Source organism: Vicugna pacos, chromosome 8 (assembly GCF_048564905.1).
Source record: "Vicugna pacos chromosome 8, VicPac4, whole genome shotgun sequence".
Lineage (NCBI taxonomy): Eukaryota > Metazoa > Chordata > Mammalia > Artiodactyla > Camelidae > Vicugna > Vicugna pacos.
The window spans coordinates 42,914,920-42,936,759 of record NC_132994.1 but is presented as its reverse complement, the minus strand read 5'-3'; the positions used below and the strand labels follow the sequence as shown (position 1 = coordinate 42,936,759).

Genomic DNA, 21,840 nt, shown 5'->3' with positions numbered 1-21,840 from the left:
TCCTATTTTTGATTTAAGAATATTCTTTAGAGTAGAAATAAATACAGCCCTGTCTTGCCTCACTTTTGTTTTTAATTATTTAAAATATAAGTCCTTAAGACTTATTTCTAATTTGTGAAGGAGTACCTTATACATTTTACAGGGTTTATTATAATAAACTACATTTTATGATACAATGTAAACAAATCTGTGAAAAATTTAAATGTTCATATGTAAATCTTTGAATATCTACTTTTGAAGTTTCATTTTCGTAGTTATGCCTCCTTTTGATATTTAGGCATCTAAAGAATCTGTGAAGGTAAAGTAAGCCTCAGAAATTCATCTAAACTTTCTACAGGATTCTTCCTCAATTTATGATTATTAAATTATGCTGTGCTTTAGTTTGACTTTCCAATTCCAATGTGTTAAGGACATTGCTTTGGCCATTCATTATACAGACATATTTTGAGAATTACACATATAATGAAATATTTTGAATATTCAAGGTAGGATAAAGGAAAGACAGCATCTCCATTCAAAGAGTCCACAGCCCTCGTGGGAAGGTAGATAATTTTAAAACTGAAAATAGAATTATAAAGGTAAGTGAGAGCTGACCTCTGAATTTAGTGACCTTGATAAGAGCTGTTTTGATGGAGTAGTGAGGGCAAAAGTTTGTTTGGAGCATGTTTAAATGATGCTGAGAGGGAAGATTTTGGAAACTGCTCTTTCCAGGACTACTGCTGTTACAGGGAAAAAGAATGCAGGTGGTAAACTAGAGGAGGCATGGGATCAAAAGACTTTTTTAAGATGAGAAATGGAAACATGTTTATATGTGGGTAGAAATGATGCAGTAAAGAAGGAAAAACTGATGATGCTGAAGAGAAATGCTGGAGTGAATGTCATGAGTAAATTGTAGGGGAATGGGATCTAGTTAATAAGTCTTGGAATTAGCCTTTGCCTGGAATATGGACACTTCATTCAGAGTAACAGAAGAGGAGACAGTGTAAATGGGCACAGACCCAGGATGGACATTTCTAGAAGTTACTGTTCTGTCAGCGAAATAGGTAACAAGGTCATCAGCTTAGAATTAGGACGTTAAAAACTTTGGTAGGTTTTAGGAGATAAGAGTAAGTGAAATAGTTGTTAAGGATAATGGGAGAATGAATAGACTAGGAAAATGTAGTGTAATTGTGATTTAATGGTCTTGAGACAGTTAGCAAAGTTATGTTTTTTTTCCAGTCACATTTCACTGTGAAGGGGCAGGCAAGGGAGTAGGTAGTAAATAGGGTTTAGCTGGGGTTTTGGTTTAGCAAGAGAATATGATGAAATCAGGGAGGACCAAGGGAGTTGATGGTATATGTAAGTGAATTATTATAATATTGTGACCATGGCAATTAAGCTAGATCAGAAGGAAGTAGGAGACAAGAGAGGGATATGATAGATATCAGTTGATAGGATCAACTGATTGTATGTTCTGTGTTGAAGGATTTGATTTGGAGTACACAGGAGAGGAAGGTGAGATTAGAACTAGCAGTTAAGTAAAATGCTTAAAATTGAGAGTTTGGAAGAGGACCATGATAGCTAAGGGAGAGTAGAGGATGAGCTCATTGAAGGAAGATGAGTCAAAGAGCTGAGATTTCAAAGTATTGGAAGAATCATCTTTTTGGTTATTGAAATTACCAATATTTTCATAAGAAACTATTTTGGATAGCTTGAAAATGACTCAAAAGTTAAAATCTTCAAGGATTTAGTCTAGAAAAAAAGAAATAACAAGAGGAAATCTGGGCTGCAGAATCATAGATATCAAAGGCAATGGTACACAGTGATTGTTACTTTAACATAATATTTAATTTGTAAATAAAACAGTTAATCTAATTTTTGAAGCCTTTCATTAGACAGACATTTGTTACCACACAAAAACCACAAGCCATAAAAGAAAAAATTGATAATTTTTATAGACTTCTTCAAAATTTAAAAAGGAAAAAAGAAAAAACTCTTTAAAAGCACTTCCAAATACATGAAAAGATAAGCCACAAACTAGGAGAATAGATTTATCTAGTAAAAGACCTTGTGTTCAAATTATAAAAAGATTTTTAACCACTCAATGATAACAGAACAAATAACCTAATAAAGTAGGCAGAATATTTTAAACACTTTACCAAATAAGATACACAGATGACAACTAAGCACAAAAAGATGCTCATCAGTTATTTAGAAAATGCAAATTAAAACCTCAGGAGATACTAAAATGCAAGGGTTGGCTAGGAAGTATAACACCTGGGACTCATACATTTTCTTGTAAGAATGAAAAGTGGAACAGTCATTTTGGAAATCTGACTTTAAAAATTCTCTACAATTCAAAGCTAGACATATTTTTTGTACTTTATCCAATTTTCCCATTTTTCCTTCTTGTATTGAAAGGTAAATTTTTTTATACTCTAGATCTGGTGATGTAGACCAGATCAATGTATAAGGGATTATTGATGTATTTTTGAATTGTTTTATATTCTGTAGTGATAGATAAAACAAATGTTCCCTTCTAAGTGATGTAAATTTAACTAACATGTTCTTTGTAGCAAAATTGACTGACTTACATTTTTTCAGCAAAATATTAAGAAAGAGTTATTACTTAAGTAGGTGCCAATGTATTTACTTATCTGATAAGTTTAAACAGGGTCAGGGCAGTTAACCTCACATAAACTCTGAGTTTTCAGCATTAGCAGTATTTTAGCTTTTAAAATCAGTTAACTTTGGCTCATTTCCCACCCCATACTCTACCACTGGCAATAGGCCACCATGAAATACTGAGCACCATGGAAATAATTGGACTGTCATGTTTGCTAATAGAGTGCTTTTGAGATTCAGTGGGAATGTTGGCTGTTAAAGTTTGATCATCTAATCCAAGATTTAAGCATTTATCTGCTGTCATCATAATTTGTGTCAGCTGTTCTTTATTGAATAATACATTTATGTTTAGCCTTTTCCTAAAATGCTAAAGTTCATCTTTTTCAGAGCATCTCTAAAATGTAATACTCTTACAACATCAAATATATTAACTACAGTTTTATTGGAAATCATCGGATAACGGAAACCAAAATGCTCCAAACCAAAATGATCTCCATAAATGTCTGCATTTTTCTTATAATTTTCCTCAGAGAAAAATTTTCAAATTAATATTTTGCTTACTGTCAGGAAATTATTTTAACTTGAAAAAGGTATTTATTAGAATGAATCATGGGAATGGTAGAGACTAATTAATGTTCACCAATCAGTTTCCTCTCCCTGGGTTAAATATATTGCAAGTCATTTAATAGGCTTAACCAATGTTAAGTTAGTGGACCAGAGCATAAAGAGCAGGTGTACCTTCTCTTCTATGGCTTTCTTTTCTCTTCCTGGTGCCCCCAGAACCTGGCTGCTCAAATTTGTAGAGAGCAAAAACCTCCCTATCAACCCACATTGGACTGTGACCTGGAAGTCAACCTTGCATTAAGTGACTGAAATCGTATGGTTGTTTATTATTGTATCTAGCATTAAATACCCTGTCAGCTTCTTTTGAGTTTCCCCATTTCTGCTCCCCTTTCTGAATAATTTTTAATGTGCCTAGACAGGCACATTCGTAATTTCATAGTCTTTTATAGGTTTCATACTGAGAATCTAAGTGTATTGTCTAGCATAAATGAAATTAAGTTTCATCATGCTCTTCATTGATCATGTGTGTGTACTATCAAGGAAGCCTTGTTTCTACGAATGAAGGTTGGGACATATAAAGATAGCCATTAGGGTATCAGTCTCATCAATGAACTCAAATTCAATCAGAGTTATGTATTTTGAAAATTATATATGATAATTTTTAGCATATATAACCTAATTCTACTTTTTTGGCCCCTAAATCAATAACAGGGGGAAGCTTATCTGCCAGCAAATCTGCAAAGTGTAGTCTAAGATTCCAAAAAGCTCAATTTCTTTTGTTACCATTATTTTATTCTTGAAGCTTGTATCATTATTCAGAAAGCGTTGCTCAAACTATTTATGTTCCTTTGGTTAAAGAAATGTTTACAACCTTTGTTTGGTTCTGTTGGTCCTTGACCCTAACTCCACATCCAGGCTACATCTCCATCCTAGGGAAGAAAGCTGAATCAGGGCTCAGCATGCTTAAGCAGTATCACAGCCTTGGGCTCACCAGAATTTCCGAAAGCCCAATTCTCCCCCAAAGAGTTAAGTGCAAACAACAGGAAACAGAAGTGACAAGTCTAGCTGAGTACACAGAATACATCTAATACCATCACTGAAAAGGGAGAATAACTCCAAAGAAAAGTATCAAATAATAGTCTGTAGTTTTTTTATAGTGATTTATTGATTTCAATGTAACTGTATGCATATTTCATCTTTACAGCTCTACCAGTCAAATATGATCTCTTTTAACATTATACATATACATATATGTATATATTTCTAATATTTCTCATGAAGTGAATGTCATCTTTATATCTAGACAAAATTGTGATTGTATGTGTAGATCATTTAAAATTCCTTATTTTTATTAATAGAACAGTATAAGCAGTGATCAATATTTAAACTCATTAACATGCTGTACATGGAAATTACTTTCATTTACCTTCCATATTATAGGATCACTTGACAGTGAAATTTCAAACTGGTAAGTATTTGAGAGTCTACTCTTAATCAAATATAAGACAGTTAGTCTCTACCTTGAAGATGCTTGTAATATGACTGAAAGTGATAAAACTCATATAACAGGAAAGAAAAGAGTATAAGTTCATATTTTATAAATCTTGAGTGGTAAGAGCATTTGGTAATAGGCAGATTCAGAGGGCAGAGGCAATACCTTGAAATGAATAATCATGGGAGGAGAGGGATTTTCATCCAGAATGGATAGGAATAAAGCAAAACAGCAGAGTGCACGCAGGATCGAGTGGCAGAGGGCATGTTGAGAATAGCCTGAGCAGAATGAGGGAAGGGGCAATGAGTTTGAGTAAAGCCCTCTGGCTAGAGTGTAAGTTTTGCTTAAAGGAACATATTGAAACAAGCTTGCCTGGACAAATCAAACTTTCTCCCATAGGTTGTAAGTAATACTGAAGATTTTTCAGCAATAGAGTAACATGATGTAGTATTTAATCTTGAAATTTTAAACACATTTCTTTGACTATTCTAGTTACTAATTTTAAGCCTAATTTGTTTTATTTAAAATATCTTTAAAGATTTCTTTTTTAAAGAATTTCTAGCTTAGCAATTATTTTAATTTATTTAACAAATTTTATTAGATATATTAATCATGAAATCAAAATCACTTCTTTAAAGCCAATTTTTTAATTATTTTACCATATACCACATAGTATTTACTAATAATTCACATCTCTTTTTAAGCTGTGATTTATGCTAATAGGGAACATCCTTCAAAATGACTTCATGCAATTTTTAAAAATTTCTCCTTAAATGGCATTTGAAATAGAATTCTATAAAAGATGTGAAGGTGAAGAGGTTTGTATTCAGAATAAAAGGACAAATAAAATCTTCAGCAACTCTAGAACAAGAATCTATTCAAGAGAGTCAAATGAATACTGCTAAATTTTTCTAATGAAGTAATTATTTCAAGCTGTGTTTCTTAAGGAATATTAAGTAATTAAGTTCATGAGTCCTAAATGAGAGCAAAGCTAAAATAAAGCACTGTGCAGAATCCTCCTGACTGCTGTACAACAGTCATAGGAAGTAGATGAAAGGATGTAACCTTGAAAGGCCACCATGCATACTACTTTCACTTTGTGAGAGGGTCTTGACAATATGTTTAATCCTGTTTTAAAATGTTATATGGCAGCAGCATTGGCCAAGGACATAACTGTCACCTAGAAAATCTGTTATCAGTGCCTCTTCTCCATTACTCTCCCACTTCTCTACTTCCATTAATTTTCCTAAGGCAGCCAAGTGCTTTGATCCTTTCTGTTCTCCTTCTAAGACATCCCTGTTCTATATTCTACAATCTAGAGCTTTATCTAACTTTAATATTTTCATATTTAATCATATTACATAGCGCAGTGAAGAACCCTAGGACAGAATGTCAATAAGCAGGTACTCCAGTCTTGGTGCCATGAACAGCTAAACATGTCATCTCAGTACTTGAATGTTTGTGGGCCTCATTTCTTCTGGTGTAAAACAGGATACTGCCTGACATGACTTCTTGGGTTCATCTTAGTCTAACTTTGGTTCTAATACTCTGCCATGTTAGTGAAGTTTAACTCACAGTGAGGCACAGATCGATGATCAAAGTTTCAAGTGATCCCCTTCCCAGTTTCCACTGACATTTTCAAAATAAACTTAATCAATGAAATTGTAAAATAGAAAGGGCTGTGGACATGCTAGGCACTAAAATATGAATTGCCTTCGTGTGTGTTTGTGTGTGTGCGTGCGTGCGTGCGTGTGTGTTTAATTTGATGGCAAAATTGCTAGAGCAGATAAGGTTGGAAAATTAAGAGCAACTATAGTGCTTGGATCCATAAAACTTACATTGAACAGTGTTTAATGAAAAGCAATATCAATTTTAGGTAAAAACTCATCCTTTTAAAATACTGAACATTTGAAGTTTATTAAGATAGAAATTTAAAAATTTGTACTTTAAAAGAACCTCTAGCACAATGCTTTTATATATGAGTTGGCAGAGAAGCAGAGTGTTGGAAAGCAATCTGGCATTGTCTATCAAAATTACAAATACATTTACCTTTTGACCCAGCAATTCCTCTCCTAGAAGTTGATTCCCACAGAAACAAAGGCACTCGTATGAAAGACAGTGGTACAAAGAAGTTTACGGCAGCACTGTTCCTTGTGATGAAAAACTGGAAACAAAGTGGACGCCAATCAACAGAACAAAGGCTTATTAAATCATGGTACATCCACACACTGTACCATTAAAACGAATGACTTAGAGCTTTATCAGCTAACCTAAAGAATATTCATGAATTATTCTTGATAGCAAAAAAAAACCAAGATACACAGAAAGATGTATAAGCCTTTTTTTTGCTAAACAAAACCTGTATGTGTATACGTGTGTGTATGTGTAAACTGTTGTAAGAGCACAGAGAAAAACATGAAAAAATACAAACTAGATTGTTAGCATCAACGCGGTGGAGGGTGCAGGAATTCTGATATGTAAGGAACATATAACAAAGAAAAAGTCTCTAGCAGTGGAGTAAAAAGTTGAGAAACAAAACTCACAGCATCAACTCTTACTTTTTGGCTCAAATTTCTCTCACATAAATTCTTGCAACTTTTTAAGATATAAAACTTCCTGATTGAATTGACCAGTGTTAATGCACTGAGAATTGTCAGCCACAATCAACTTAGCTTGACAAATCTTAACCTTTGGAACATGGTGAAAAAATTTGATAAGCAAGGCAAACAAAGGCAATGATGGGTTTGAGGTCAAAATAACATGGTATGATTAAAAAGAAGGGGGACTGATACCTTCACATGAATACGCCAGACTAGTAATAACTTTTTATTCATAATATATGACAGATTTCCAAGAGTGAAAAAATAGTAATGTGTCAACGAAAATAATCACTAAATAAATCTATAATAGGAACAGAAAAGAGTTTTTCTGAGCCAAATTGAGGACCATAGCCTGGCAGACACAGATTCAAGAAGCATTTGAATTGTGTTCCACTAGACTACAAAATGGGGAAGGCTTTTAAAGGCTATTTAATTTACCTCAGAGAACCAGTCGTTTTAGGAAATCTGAGCCATCTTAGCAGGCCACTGGAGTTTTCTGTGCATAACATCCCTAGGCAGTTTGAAGAGACACTGAAGGAAAGACCAAAACTAATGACCATGTGTGCAAATATCAGGACTAAGGGTCCTGGGTAATAAAGTCTGGCCAAGACCAGGGCAGAGTATTCCACACAGCTCAAGTTTCAGTAGGCTCTCAAAGACCTGTGGCCTCTCCAAACACAAGATAACTGTTATTAAGTTTAAACATAGAAGGCAGGGGTGTGCCACACATATACCTCCTCAGCCTGGTCCTTGAGGCATGTGACATAACTTCTTAAAAGCATATAGCTACTTGGGGTAGAACAAAAGAGTTTCATTACTTAGAAAACCAATTGTCTAAGATGACTGAAGTCAGTGTCACATTGAGAGAAATTTCTCTGTTGGGGTGGAAGAAGCGATGGCTCCCTGGGCATGAGTTGGAGAAGGATGGTAGCATGTACAACACTGAATAATTAGGAGCAACTGGAGAGAAGTCACTGCTATTGCAGGAATGGCTGAGGGTTGACACAGTGTGAACTCTTGGTAATGATTATTGATGGAGATTTTCTCCTGATTTTTCCAGTCTCACGTGAGGGGCAGGTGAAATTGAAATTTCTCTAATGGGGGGTCAGGAGCAGAGTGCATCCAGGATTGTAGTTCAGGCCAATGACATTCCTTAAGCTGTTTTATAATAGAAGTAATCTTTCTGCAGTTGTTTATTAATTTGTTTGATAAATATGTATTGAGCTTGTCCACTAGCAGATTTTACTTCATGCCTTTATGATCCAAGCAGGTAGACTGACTATGCATTAACCTCTGGCCAGTACTCAACTTTGACTTCAACTCCAGTTGCCTAACCTGCCCTCCATACCTGATGACTGTACCAGGAACAGCTCTGCAATGGACCATCTTTCTCTGTGTCTATTCAAGATTTACCTCCAACCCTGCCTTATTTCTCAATAGTCCTTCTTTCCATCTTGCAGAAATTATCATGACCTTTTTATTTAAATATTCCCAACTCTAATCCATGAAACTGTTATGAACTAAGTATTTTTTACCCATGTTCTATTATTTGGATGGGATTTTGGAAGGACACGATAAATGTGACAGGAAGACATCTTATATTGGTTAGCAGAACAGATGGTGGTCAAGTATAGAGTAGGGACAGGAGTGGAGGTAAGGAGATTAAATGAGGCTACTTCAGCAGTCCAAGCCAAAATATTTCGCTCTTCTGTTTTTTATTTGAAATAAGAAGTTTTCATCTTAATTATCAAAAGAAAATTGGAAATGAAGAAAAGTAAAACAGTAAAAAAAGAAAGTTACAGAGAGTAACTTAATAATTACCAAAACCTTAACAGTGTGTCTTTACTGCAGAATTTTTATCACTGGATATATCATTTTTTATTGGTATCATCTATCCTCAGAAAATGTTATTGCTGATTCTATGCTTTTATTAGCATATTATGTATTTTAAACATATTTTTGATATCTGAGTTTATATAATTATCTCAAACATCTATATTGACAAGATTTTCTTTTGCAGTTATAGAAGTGCCTGCAATCACACCAGATAGACTCATGTTTGTACAATTAACAAAAAGAAATATATTTTCTTTCAATAAGGATATATCAACCAACAAAATTTAAAAGGAAAGCAAAAAGTAACCTGACAATTTCAGAAGTTGAGCCCAGCTGGAAACATGGTCAAAGGCTTCATATTCAATCAAAACCTGAACTCTGCCTATAATTGCCACTTATAAAAAGCATGTGCCTATTTCTTTTGGCTATTTAGTCCAATTTCATTATACTCACCATAGGTGTTTGAAGAAAGAATGGAAAAGCCCAAACTAATAAGTATGTGTAGAGTTGTAAATCTGTACAATGGCCAAAAGCTATTGCCATGTTTTCTGTAGTGGCTCAGACCACTTTTCCTCTGGGCAGTCACTGCTTGAAATAATTACTGACATTAATGATGCAAGCTCCTGAATTTAATAGATCTGGGTTTATGTTGTCATCCATCACTGTGCAAACATCTTCTATCTTCTCTACTATCACTAAAAGTTTCTTTAAGATATTTTACTGAACCAGTAAGGCATTGTAACAAAAAGAAACTATCAAGCAAAAATTCCATCTAAGTTTATGTATATTACAATAGTCATATTAGTATAGCTTTTTTTAACAAAAACTTGAGACCAATGGATGTTAATAAGCTCCACACAATGCGTTATCTTAGTTTCTCATATGTTGTATAATCTTTTAACACAACAAATTGTTTCCATTTAATAAAGGCCTCGGTTCTGTATTTTTCTAGTCTTCTTAAAAGGGAGACTTTTACATAACTTTGCTACATAATTTTGTTCAGGATTTGACTGTCATCTTTTTCTGTTGCTCAAGTGTAAGTAAGATGGATTTTCCTGAATTCAGTAGGGAAGTGTGGGCAAGGAGACACTCTTAGTTTCCTGGCTCCCTGGCTCCCTCTCCTGTTGTTATTCTGAGATGTTCAAAAGGATGTGTCTTCTCTCCTTCCCCATTTGTATCTATAAGAGCCCTTTTCTTAACCATTTGTTCCTGTCTTGCTCAATTTAGATTCTCTGAATAAATTCTCTTTGTAGGACTTTGTTCTGGAAGGCTAGTTTCAAAAGTTCTTACAACCCACATTGTACCCCCCGACCCCACCTGACTTTAATTTTGTCTCCCCCTCGCTCTTACCCGTGAGCTCTGATGTAGATTTGCCTGCTCTTCTCAGATGGTCAGCTGAGTGTTCTGTGTGGAGAAGGGACTCTGCTTTGGTAGTGCATGCTTGCTGACAATTTAGTGTCCGGGATTCTTACAGGTCTTTTTGCCTTTGTTTCTCATTGGGCACTTTGCTAACACCACACTTGTCTTCTTGCTGCTGCTGTTCTTCAGCACCTACTTGTGTTCTGAAGTCTGTGGTGATAACAAATCATTTAGTTTGTTGTAGCTTTTGTCTCTGTGTATTTTTCTCTGCTGTCTTATTTACCATGATTTTGTGGGGGCTTGGGAATTTACCCAACTAGGCTGCCCACTACAGCTTGCAGTCTTCCTCCAAATTCCCTTCTTATTTATATTTGACTTTGTTTTGCTAAATTATATTTTTCTAGGAATTTGTCCAATCCACTTTTTGTTTCATTTTGTTGAGAAATATAACACACATACAGAAAAATGCACAAAACAAAATGTACAGCTTATGAGTTTTCATAAAGTGAAACTCCATGTAACCACAACTCAGCTCAAGAAACAGGATTAACATTTTCTAATTTCCATTTGACTTCCTCTTTGACCCTGGAGTTAATTAGAAGTGTGCTGTTTAATATCTGAATATTTGCGGATTTTCCAGATATATGACTATTAGTTTCTAGATTAATTCCATTATGATAAGAGATCATGTTTTATATTTTATTAATCATTTAAAATCTGTTAAGCCTCTTTTTAAGGCCCACTATATGGACTATTTGGTTCTTGTTCCATGTATGCTTTAAGATTGTATATTCTGATGTTGCTGGATGGAGTATCCTATAAATATTAATTAGGCCAAATTGGTTCACAGTCTTGTTCAGGTCTTCTATATACTAATTGATTTTCTTTCTACTTGTTCTATGAAATATTGAGATAGAATGATAAAATCTACAATCATACTTGTACATTGCCTATTTCTGCTTTTCATTCTATCAGTTTTTGCTTCATGCATTTTGAAGCTCTGTTGTTACATGTATACATATGTAGTATTTTTTATGTCTTTTTGGTGAACTAGCCCCATTATGTGTATGGGATATCCCACTTTATCCCTGAAAACATTCTTTGTTCTCAAATCTACCTTATCTTTTACTAATATAGATATACCAGCTCCCAGCTGATGAGTTTTGCACGATGTATCTGATTCTATTCTTTTACTTTTAACCTATCTATGTCTTTGCATTTAATGTGAGTTTTCTGTAGACAGCATGTGAGTCTTGCTTTCAATCTAGTCTTTCTTTCAATTGGTGGTTAGATCTTCTATAGTTAATGTAATTATTCATATAATTAGATGAAAACCTACCACCTTGCTAATTCTATTTCTTACTTCTGTTCTTTGTTTTAACTTATCTCTTTTTCTGCCTGCTTTTGGTTAATTGAATATTTTTCATGATTCATTTTATCTCCACTATTGTTACATCATTAGTTATACACACAGATGTGTGTGTATATATATATATATATATATATATATATATATATACACACATACACACACACACACAGGCAATATATATGTATACATGTATGACTAACGTCATATTATTAGTTATATATCACAGTATATATATATACACACATCTATAACTATAGTTATATATAACTATCTATAATATGACAGTAGTTATTTTATTATTATATACAATGTAAGTGTATATATATATATATATATATATATTATCTTTAATCACAATACCTTCCGATAATATTATAGTGTTTCACATATAACATAAGAATTTTACAACTGTATGTTCCCAGTTCCTCTCATCCTTCTTGCAATGCTGTCACACATTTTACTACATTGCTACTACTTTTGCTAGTGTTAGTCAAGTACTGTTCCTGGTCTTCTGGCTAGAAGTCTAGGGTTTAACTAACACCCACCTCCACTGAGAAATTTCACAACTGTGTTCATGTCTAGGGCCAAGCAATAGATGGGAAGACAGAGAAAGAAAAACAAAATGAAACAAAACAATGAGTGTTCTCCCCATTTTTTGGGTCCCACATTCACCAAACTTCACCTGGACAAGAAGTTTCCTATTACTAAATTTGGTTCCCTGTGGATTCTCTTTACTAGTCATTGCCACCAACACACCAACACCATGGATGTGCTTAGGGGCTGAAGTGCCAGACAACAGAGAGAGAAAAGAGAAAAAGAAAAAATCAGTGCTGTTATCTCTGAATAGTAGAAGTTCCCTTTCCAGCTCCTTGAGCCAGAACCAGAGGGATTCTCTAAAGGTGCCCATTTTGGGTCATCAGTGCTTTGAGTTCAGGTCAGGGAAAACTGGAAGAACAAAATGTCAAACTCACTGACAAATCAGTAGTACTTTTAATTTTGGTCTTCTGTAATCCTCATCTAATATTTAATTTATGTGTCTTCAAACAGCTGTTCCGCATAGTCTGTCAGTGTTTTACAGCTGTATTCGCTGAAGGAGACAGAGCGGAGTGTGCTTATTTCATTTAACCCCCAAACTGGAACTGTATATTATGATTTTAATTTGTATTTCTCTGCTTACTGTTGAGGTTGGAAACCTTTTCATATATATACTGGCTGTTTGTATATTCTTGTTTGTAAGTTGTGTGTCAAAGCTTCTTGCTCTTTTTTTTGTTTGTTTGTTTACATTTGGGTTGCCTATCTTCTTATTACTGATTCATAGAAATTATTTTGCTCTAACGTGACATTTCCATCAATTATCAAGTGCTCTATATGTTTAAGGTCTGTTCCTGGGCTCCCATTTGATTATTCTCGTATATTTGTTCATTTTAGCTCCAATACCACATTGACTTAGTTATTATTAATAAGTTTGATTTGGAGTAGAACGAGGCATTTTATCTCACTTTGTTCTTCAAGAGTTTCTTGGCTATCTTTAGTATTTTGTATTTACATACACATTTCAGGATCAGCTTATCAATCCCAGCTCCAAAACGAAAATCTGATAAAGCCGTGTTTGCACTGCATTGAATGGATAGATCAATTTGGCAAGAACTGATATCTTTATAACATTGAAGCTTCCAATCCTTTCAATTTTTTAGGGTTTTTTTTTTAATCTCAATAGTTCTTATAAATTTCCACATCAAGTTTTCATACAACTTTTGATCAATTTATTTCTAGGTATTTAATATTTTCATGCTACTCAAAATATTTTTTTAACTTAATTTTCTGTTTGCTGCTGGTAGGTAAACATGCAAATGATTTGTGCAAAGCAATCTTCTATCCATCAACCTAATAATTTATCTGTGTGTTTTTTGGATTTCCTTTATATACAATCATCTTTGATACGATTAGAACTGAAATTTAATTTGTAAGTTTCCAATCTTCACACTTTAAAATTTATTTTATTCTTACACTCTAGCTAGGACGTCTAGTATAATTTGCTGGAGCATCTAGTATAATGTTGAATAAATTATGCAACAGTGGAGAGCCTTGTCTTGCTTCAAATCATAAAAGTAAATCTTTTAAACTTTCACTATTTAATACTTACAGTAGAATTTTATAGTTTTTATTTTTTCAGTTTAAAAAAGTTTATTTTTCCCCTAGCTGGCAATTTTTTAAAAAACCAGGAATATATGTTTAATTGTATTACATTCTTCTTCTTAATCAATTGATATATACTTTTCCCTAATTGTGTAAATCCGGTGAATTACTTTGATTTATTTTTGATATTAAACCATGCCTGAATTCCTGGAATAAATCCTACTAGGCCATATTTATTATTATTTCAAAAAATATCTGGACTTGGTTTGCCAAAATACTGTTTGTAGTTTTGCATTTATGTTTGTGTGAAATATCAGTCAGAACTTTTTCTTTCTTCTACTGTGTTTTATCAATTTTGTACTACGATTATTCTGGATTAATTAAATAAGTGAAATAGTATTTATTTTTTATCTGTTTTTTGGAAGTGTACAAAATTGAAATGCTCTTTCCCTGAAAATTTGTTAAAATTTACCTCTGAAATTGTTAGGTAGTTTTTTTGTGGGAAAATCTGTAATGACTGCTTTAATTTAAGAAAACATTTATAGGACTACTCAGACTTTCTATTATTTCTTTTGTAAGTTGTAAAGTTATATTTTCAAGAAATACATCCATTTTACTAAGTATTTAACTATATTGGCATAGTTAGTAGTTTTCTCTTATTTAAAAAAATCTCATTTCTATAGTTATCTTGTTTTGCATTTAAATGCCATTTATCCGTGTCTTCTCTCTCGTCTTTGTTCATGACATTTTACCAAATGTTTGTCTAATGTATTATTCTTTTCAAAGAATCGACTTTTGACTTTGTTAATAATCTGTAATGTGTCTTTGTTTTCAATTTTTTAAAAAATTCTGCCCTTAAATATATTTTTCTTTCCTTCTGTTTTATTTAGATTTATTATTTTTATTTTATTAAGATGTAAGTTAAACACTTAATTTGTTAATTTTCAGAATTTCTTATTTAAAATGTACATTTAGGGTTAAAAATTTCCCCTGCAGGTCTGCTCTCACTGAACCTTTAAGAATTTGGTATGTTAGTATTTCATTAACATTTACATCTATGGAGTTTTAAATGTACATTATAATAGTTTGATTGCAGAGTTTTTCAGTTTTTATAACCTTATATATACATAGAGATTTTTAAAAGCATCTTATTAACTTTCACTTAAATTGTCATTAGAGAATATCCTTACTTGTGTGCGTATGTGTATATAAAATTATGCTTGTTAGCAGTTTACAAATGTATTTTTAATTTCCTTATATATTTTCTTATGACACAGCAGTGATTTAAAGCTTTATTGAAATCACTTGCCATGATGGTGGATTTGTTCATTTCTTTCTATAGTTCAATTTTGCTTTCTGTATTTTGAGGGTATTTTATTTTATGCCTGCATATTTAGAACAGTTTTATATCTTCTCCGTGAAGCAAAAATTTTAGTATTACTTAGAGACTCTAATAAAGTTTTTTGATTTAAAGTTGTTTTCTCTCATGTTAGTAGGACAACATCATTGCTTTATTTGTTCCTGATGTGTATTTTCCATTCTTTAACTTTCAACCTTTGAATAATCCATGTTTTAGATGTATCTTCTGTAAAGAGCATGCAGCCAGATTTTTAAAAATACAATTAGACAGCCTGAGCTTTTTAACTTTAAGTTAATGTAAATTGACAATGATTATGTATTTGCATATTTGTAGTCTTATATTTTTATTTTAATTTATCCCATTCTTCCTATTTTTTTTCCTACTTTCTTGCCTATTTAAAATTCAACATTAAATTTCTTTTAACAAAACAAAAACTTTGATGTTTTCTAAATGTGTCTAGTTCTTCCCTATCCTCTCCCAAATGCTCATAAATTTATATTAAGTAGGATTCTCCTTGGGGCTCTATGTTAGCCTTGGTGGTAGTAGCTATTCCTTATTTTTGTCATTCTTATATTATTTAGAATTCTCTTTGCTTCTACAAGCCAACCCTTTGTTATTTATCCCAATCCTCTATTATAATGAATAATTCTTTATCTTGCATTATTCAAATTACTATGTGGTTTTATCCTGAATAATTCAATTCATAACAGGATGAAATAAACTTAACGTGAGATGCAAGAGTATCTGAATGGTACAAGAGGAGGATTTAAGTAGATAATGTTAGTGCTCCACTCAGATCCCCTAGTATTTGGTGAGTTCCCTCTATAAGAGCCGGAACGTGCAGCTCTTATTCAGAGAATTATTATTAGATTGTGGAGTCCACTGCCTATGGAAAGCTAGAGGAGCTGCAAATTGTCTCTTCCCTCCCTCTTCTTCCTCATAAACAATATGACTGTAAAAGTTCCTTCTGCCTTGTCTTGAGTCAGGAGGACTCTGAGGTGTAGTAACTTTCAAAGGATCAGTTGAAGCTACAGTCTACAGTACTTTGCCTGATAATACCACACCCTTATTACTTCCCCAACTATTTTTCTAGTTTTTGTGTTTTTTTCTTTTCTTTTTTTCCTGAAAAACATTTGCACCAAACTCTTTATCTCAGGTTCTGCTTCCGAGGAAACTGATTTAAGACACTCAGTCCATTTGTTCTACTAGTTCTATTTCAGATAGCGTTAAAATGTTCAGATTGTAAAATTTAATATTGTAAAGCTCAGTTTTGGCCTGTGTATGTGAATCCACCTGGTGATACTGGCTTCTGTATGTGGTGAGATGTATTGGGGAAGTGCAAAGGCCACACTCTAATGTGCTTACCCTCTAGTGAAACTGAGAATAAAGGAGGTGAGAAGGCTTAAGACAGAAGCATTAGGTTTCCCAATAGTGCTTTTTGCCATTTATCTTTTTAATAAGACTCTCCTTAGGTGAAGACTTTTCTTTGGAATAAATAACATTGGGAGATGGCTGGCCTTTCAGTTGTAATCTACGATCCTAGGATTTTACAGATGGAGGGGCAGAAGAGCCAGTACCAGACTGTAAATTCCAGTGGTTGTTTTAATGGACAGCTCACCCAAGTAGAAATTTTGCACAGCCTTACATTATTCTGATGGACAACTTTATCAACATATAATCATTCTCCCTAATTTTTTTAGTGCGAATGTAGGCATGATTCCAAACTAATAGCAGAGAGAGGTCAAAGTAAAGCCTAAAAGACATTTCTCTATTTTCTCATAGTGCCACAAACCAAACTCAACTTTTGGTTACTTTGACACTTAGTAGTTGAATCTACTTTCTATCTTTCTAAAGGTTTTTCATATATCCCCCACCGCCCCACCCCGTATTTCTATATACTTTTTTTTTTCCTGCATAGTTTCTCTATGGTTGGTTTTATGGAAAAAGCTAGCACCTAGCGTTCTTTCTCTAAATTTCGGCAAGAACTTAGAGCCTTGCTTTTTATATATGTAATGTGTGCTTTTATATCTGGCACACATTCCAAAATTCAAGGGGAACATAAATACTTCATAGGTAAAAGTATTATCACTCTGAAGAAAGGAAAAATTGGTCCTTCATATAAATGGTTCCAACCTCTGGTTCTGCTATTTGTAACCTTTTGGAAGAGTCCGCTTTCTTTTCTCTCAACAAAACTCACAGTTCTGTGAACAGGAGCCGGAAGGCAGGAGACGGCAGGTGTGAATCGCAGAGCAGCGGAGGAGCGCGAGGGGATTCCCCAGGGTGTTTGACGAAGGCTTTCTCTGCCTCTTGTCTGAGTGACAGCAGAAACGGAAATGACAGCGACAAGACTCGGTAGGACTCCTGAAAGCCAACCCGGGAGGTTTCCCGTCGGAGCCGGTGCGCAGCCCGCTGGGAGCTGCTGTCTGGACACCGGAAATGCGGGACTACGGTAACGGAAGTGTGGCTCCACCGCTGCTGGGCACCTACCGCGCAGGCGTCCTGGAGCCGCTCGCCTGCGAGGGATGTGGACCCACGGAGAAGCGGTCGGACTGTGTGTCGGAGTGCTGACCCTCGTCGCTTGGCACTTTGCGGTTCGTGGAGAGAGGGCATTGGCTGTTATCTGGGCAACAGTTGGTACTGCCGGTTAATTCCAGGCACCGTCAGAACTGGGACGAAATGACAGGTAGAAGACCGTCGAACGACGCCTGGGTGCCTTGTTACCTCGACTGAATATTCTAACAGCGGCCCAGTGCTGATTTCAGTGGACTGAAGTTTTTATTTTTATTCTTTTGACATTCTGTTAGAGCAAGTTGAAAGTATGCTTAGCTTTTCAACCAACCGAATTTATACATGTAAGTCATGTTACTGTGGCTTCAAAAAGCTATTGATTCTGAAGTGGTGTGTTTTGATTGAATTGATTTAAAAAAAAATTGGATTTTTAGTTACCATGCAGAAGTTCTGGTGACAAACATTTGGTTTTGTACAGATATCATTTCCCCTGAAGTCATAGCCTGACAACCTTCTGGCAAAGATCAACCAACCAACCAGCTTACCAACGGACCCCAATTCTCATCAACGTGTTGAACACCAGGGGCAAATCAATGACTCTTATAAGCAAAACAATTGCTTTCTGGACTTGTCTTCAGCTCTTGGGATAATTTCCAGCATGAGTCTGACTGGCATTGCCAGTATTCCTATCAGGTACTGAACCAGCTGTTTGAAAATCAAGGCCCACTCTCCTCCTGACCCTCATTTGGGCACTCAGTTCCTCAGGTTAGCAGGGTGACTTCTGTTCTGCTCCTGGTACAGCCCCTAGAAAAGAGAGGCTGTTGAGGGTACAGAGGTTGGGGATACTTTAAGAGACAGCTGGCAGATGTGTAATCAAGAGAAGGTCGAAAGGGCCATAAAGAAATCCTTCCTAAGAAGAAATCATTTTCATCTTTCTCTTCTGTTCAGAAGATATCTATCCAGCAGGTAGGAATCCCTTATTTTTTTGTCTTCATTTTAAGGTAGAAGTTGTGCAAATCTATATAATCTGAAAAGTAATTGAGCAGGAATATGTGGTAGTCAATAGTTTCAAGACTAGTAGGGGTGAAAAATGGCAGCAGTATTAAAACAGCTGGTCAGCCATGTGTTATTTTATGAGCATTTGGGCTATTCTTTCTGGCACACTCAATGGCACAAGATTTTATAGGAAATAGATACCCCAAAATACAGTAAACTTTTATTACACATATTTGCTCTAGATATGCCATGAATGTTTAAACAAACCCACATTTTAATTGGAGAAACAAGAAAAATCTAATGCAATTTTGCATTGAGAATAGTTTGTGTGCTTCATTTGATTTTCTATTCAGAATGAATGCAGAGTCATTTCATCTGGTGTTCTACCCATTAGTAATAATAGTAGCAATAAAAGGTTAATCAATTCCTACTGAGAATGGAAATTATATATGAGAAAAAGACTGTATAGTTAATAATAATCCTTTTAAAGGACAAAGACCAAATCAGTTCTTTAATTTACTAATTCTTTTGCTCAATATCACTTGCATTTTTCATATTCTTTTACTTAAGCACCTGTAGGGTATTTTTTTTTTTTAAGATTAAGTGGTAGTGTTTGGTATCTTAATGTAATATCCACTGTCTTTCACTGTACCCAGTGTCTAAACACGCTGTAGAGTTTTAATAAATGTTAAATAAATACATAAAAGGATGTTGAGCTATGCCATGTTCTGCATAATACTTAGACTTTAAAAAGGGTTTATGTAGAGAAAAACCTTTATATAGGCTTAATATAATACTTTGGTAATAATAAAATCATGAAACTGGCATTTGAATTCTTAAAAGTATCACAGAGTCATAGCAGGTGAATGTGTGGTCTTGATTGAATTTTATTTTGAACAAAACAACTGTAAGGGGTATTCTTTACAGTTATAATTGGATAAATCTGATTAAGGATTAGGTGTTAGAGTAACTTATTGTTACTTGTTTTAATTGAGATGAAATATTTTCATTTCATGTAAGAAAATATTCTTATATTGTAGAACTACATAATGAAATATTTAGAGATGAGATCTTATGATGTATATAATTTACCTTTAAGTTTTTAGGGAAAAATATATGAATTAAATATGGCAAAGTGTAAACAGTGTCAAATCTAACAATACTGTATGGTATATGGCTATTTCTTACACTCCTCTCCCATGTGTAAAGTTTTCCAAAATGAAAATTACAAAGGCAAGAAAAGGCAGGCAGAAAGGGAGGACACTAGCATTGTGTAACAGAAAAAGCAAAGCAATGATATAGAAATAGGAAACTTGGTTCATAGCTTTTACTATGTATGTGATTATGAATAAGCTATGTAGCTGCTCTGAATTTACTTCCTTCATTTTTAAAGTGGGGATAATCTACAATGAAATACTGCTACATATCCACCTGATAGTTAAATAAAAAAGACTGGCAGTAGAAGTTTTTGGCAAGCATATGGGGCAAATGGAATGTAGGTTGCTGGTAGGAGTATAAAATTGTATAATCACTTTGGAAAACTTATAGCATCTTCTACACATACATGTAATTTATGGGCAAGCAATTCTACTCCCAATTACATATAAAACTCAAATGAGTGCATATGTCATCAAAAACACATATATAGAATGTTTACTGTCTTATTAATAATGACATCACCAACAAGAGAATAAATAAATATTGATATATTCATACAATGAAATTATATGCAGCACAAAAAATAACCAACTCTGGTACATGTAACAACATGGAGGAAACTTAGAGATGTTAAATTGAGAGAAAATAGGCACAGAGACATATTTATTCTGTGGTTATCTTTATGAAGTATAAGAACAGGCAAAGGTAATCGAGGACAATAGATAAAGAATAGTGGAAAGCTTATGAGATTCTGGAAATATTTTATATATTGATCTTGGTGTAGTTACTCAGGCTCATATATATGTTAAAAAATCATGCTATACACTTAAGAGTTCTTTATACACTTTCCTGTATCTCTGCTATCCTTTAACTAAATAGAATAAATAAAATAGAGTATTAATATCCAAATCTCAGGAGGGAGGAGCAAATAAAATAATGTGAAATTGTTCACTTAATTATAAAACTCTATAGGGATTTCATATAGTATCATTTTCTAAGTTAAACTAAAAGTTTTGCTAAACACAAGAGTATATTTTATTATTATTGTACTAAGTTTGACCCACATATTCTCTAAATCCTGTCCATTTTGGACTAGCCTTGCCACAACCTTATTCTTAAAATATCATCTTCACTGTTCCATTGGTAGTAGAAAAATTGTATATTTTTATTTCTTTGCCATTGTCAAATATTCTTGAAACCAAACACTTTGCTGCACACTAGTGATATAAATTTAAGTAAGACGTTATCTCTTCTCTATGTCTTCGCACTGTAGTCAGTTGTGATATAGTTGTTTTAAGTGTCGTATTTTTAAATTTTATTTATTTTTTAATCATTTGTTTTTGGTGGGTGGTGTTTTGGAGATAATTGGGTTTTTATTTAATTTATTTATCTTAATAGAGATACTAGGGATTGAACCCAGGACCTCATGCATGCTAAGCACACAGTCTATCACTGAGCTATACTCTCACTCCAAGTGTCCTATTTTTTTAAATGAAAGAAGCCAAAATGATTACTATACAACAAAAACAAATATTTTTTGTTTATAATTCTCAGTTACATACTAACTAAAGAAATAAATGCATTTACCTTGATTTTGTTCCTACTGAACTTCTAAAAGTTAAGGTATTTTAGGTTGAATATTTTTTTAAATAGCAAACTTATGAATTCCCAATTTTTAAAAATGTATTAAACATCATAATCATTTAAAAGTACTTTAGAAACTGGAAATTACTGTGTAGATTTTTTACAATATTAATACTTCCTTATAAATGTATAAATTGTATCTTATTTTATAATTGTTAAAATTTTCTTGTTCTATACTGTGTAGTCTCCCATTTAATCTTTCATTTCCTCA

At 33.7% G+C, this 21,840-nt stretch overlaps 1 long non-coding RNA gene across 1 annotated transcript; it reads right to left on the bottom strand.

The window, feature by feature from the left end:
- Window positions 1–6,746: 6,746 nt before the first annotated feature.
- LOC140697715 (uncharacterized) lies at window positions 6,747–17,710 on the bottom strand. The gene is made up of 3 exons (XR_012074972.1): window positions 17,521–17,710; window positions 10,447–10,665; window positions 6,747–6,824 (listed from the first exon to the last, which is right to left on the bottom strand). It is a non-coding gene; the product is annotated as an uncharacterized lncRNA (long non-coding RNA).
- Window positions 17,711–21,840: the final 4,130 nt, after the last annotated feature.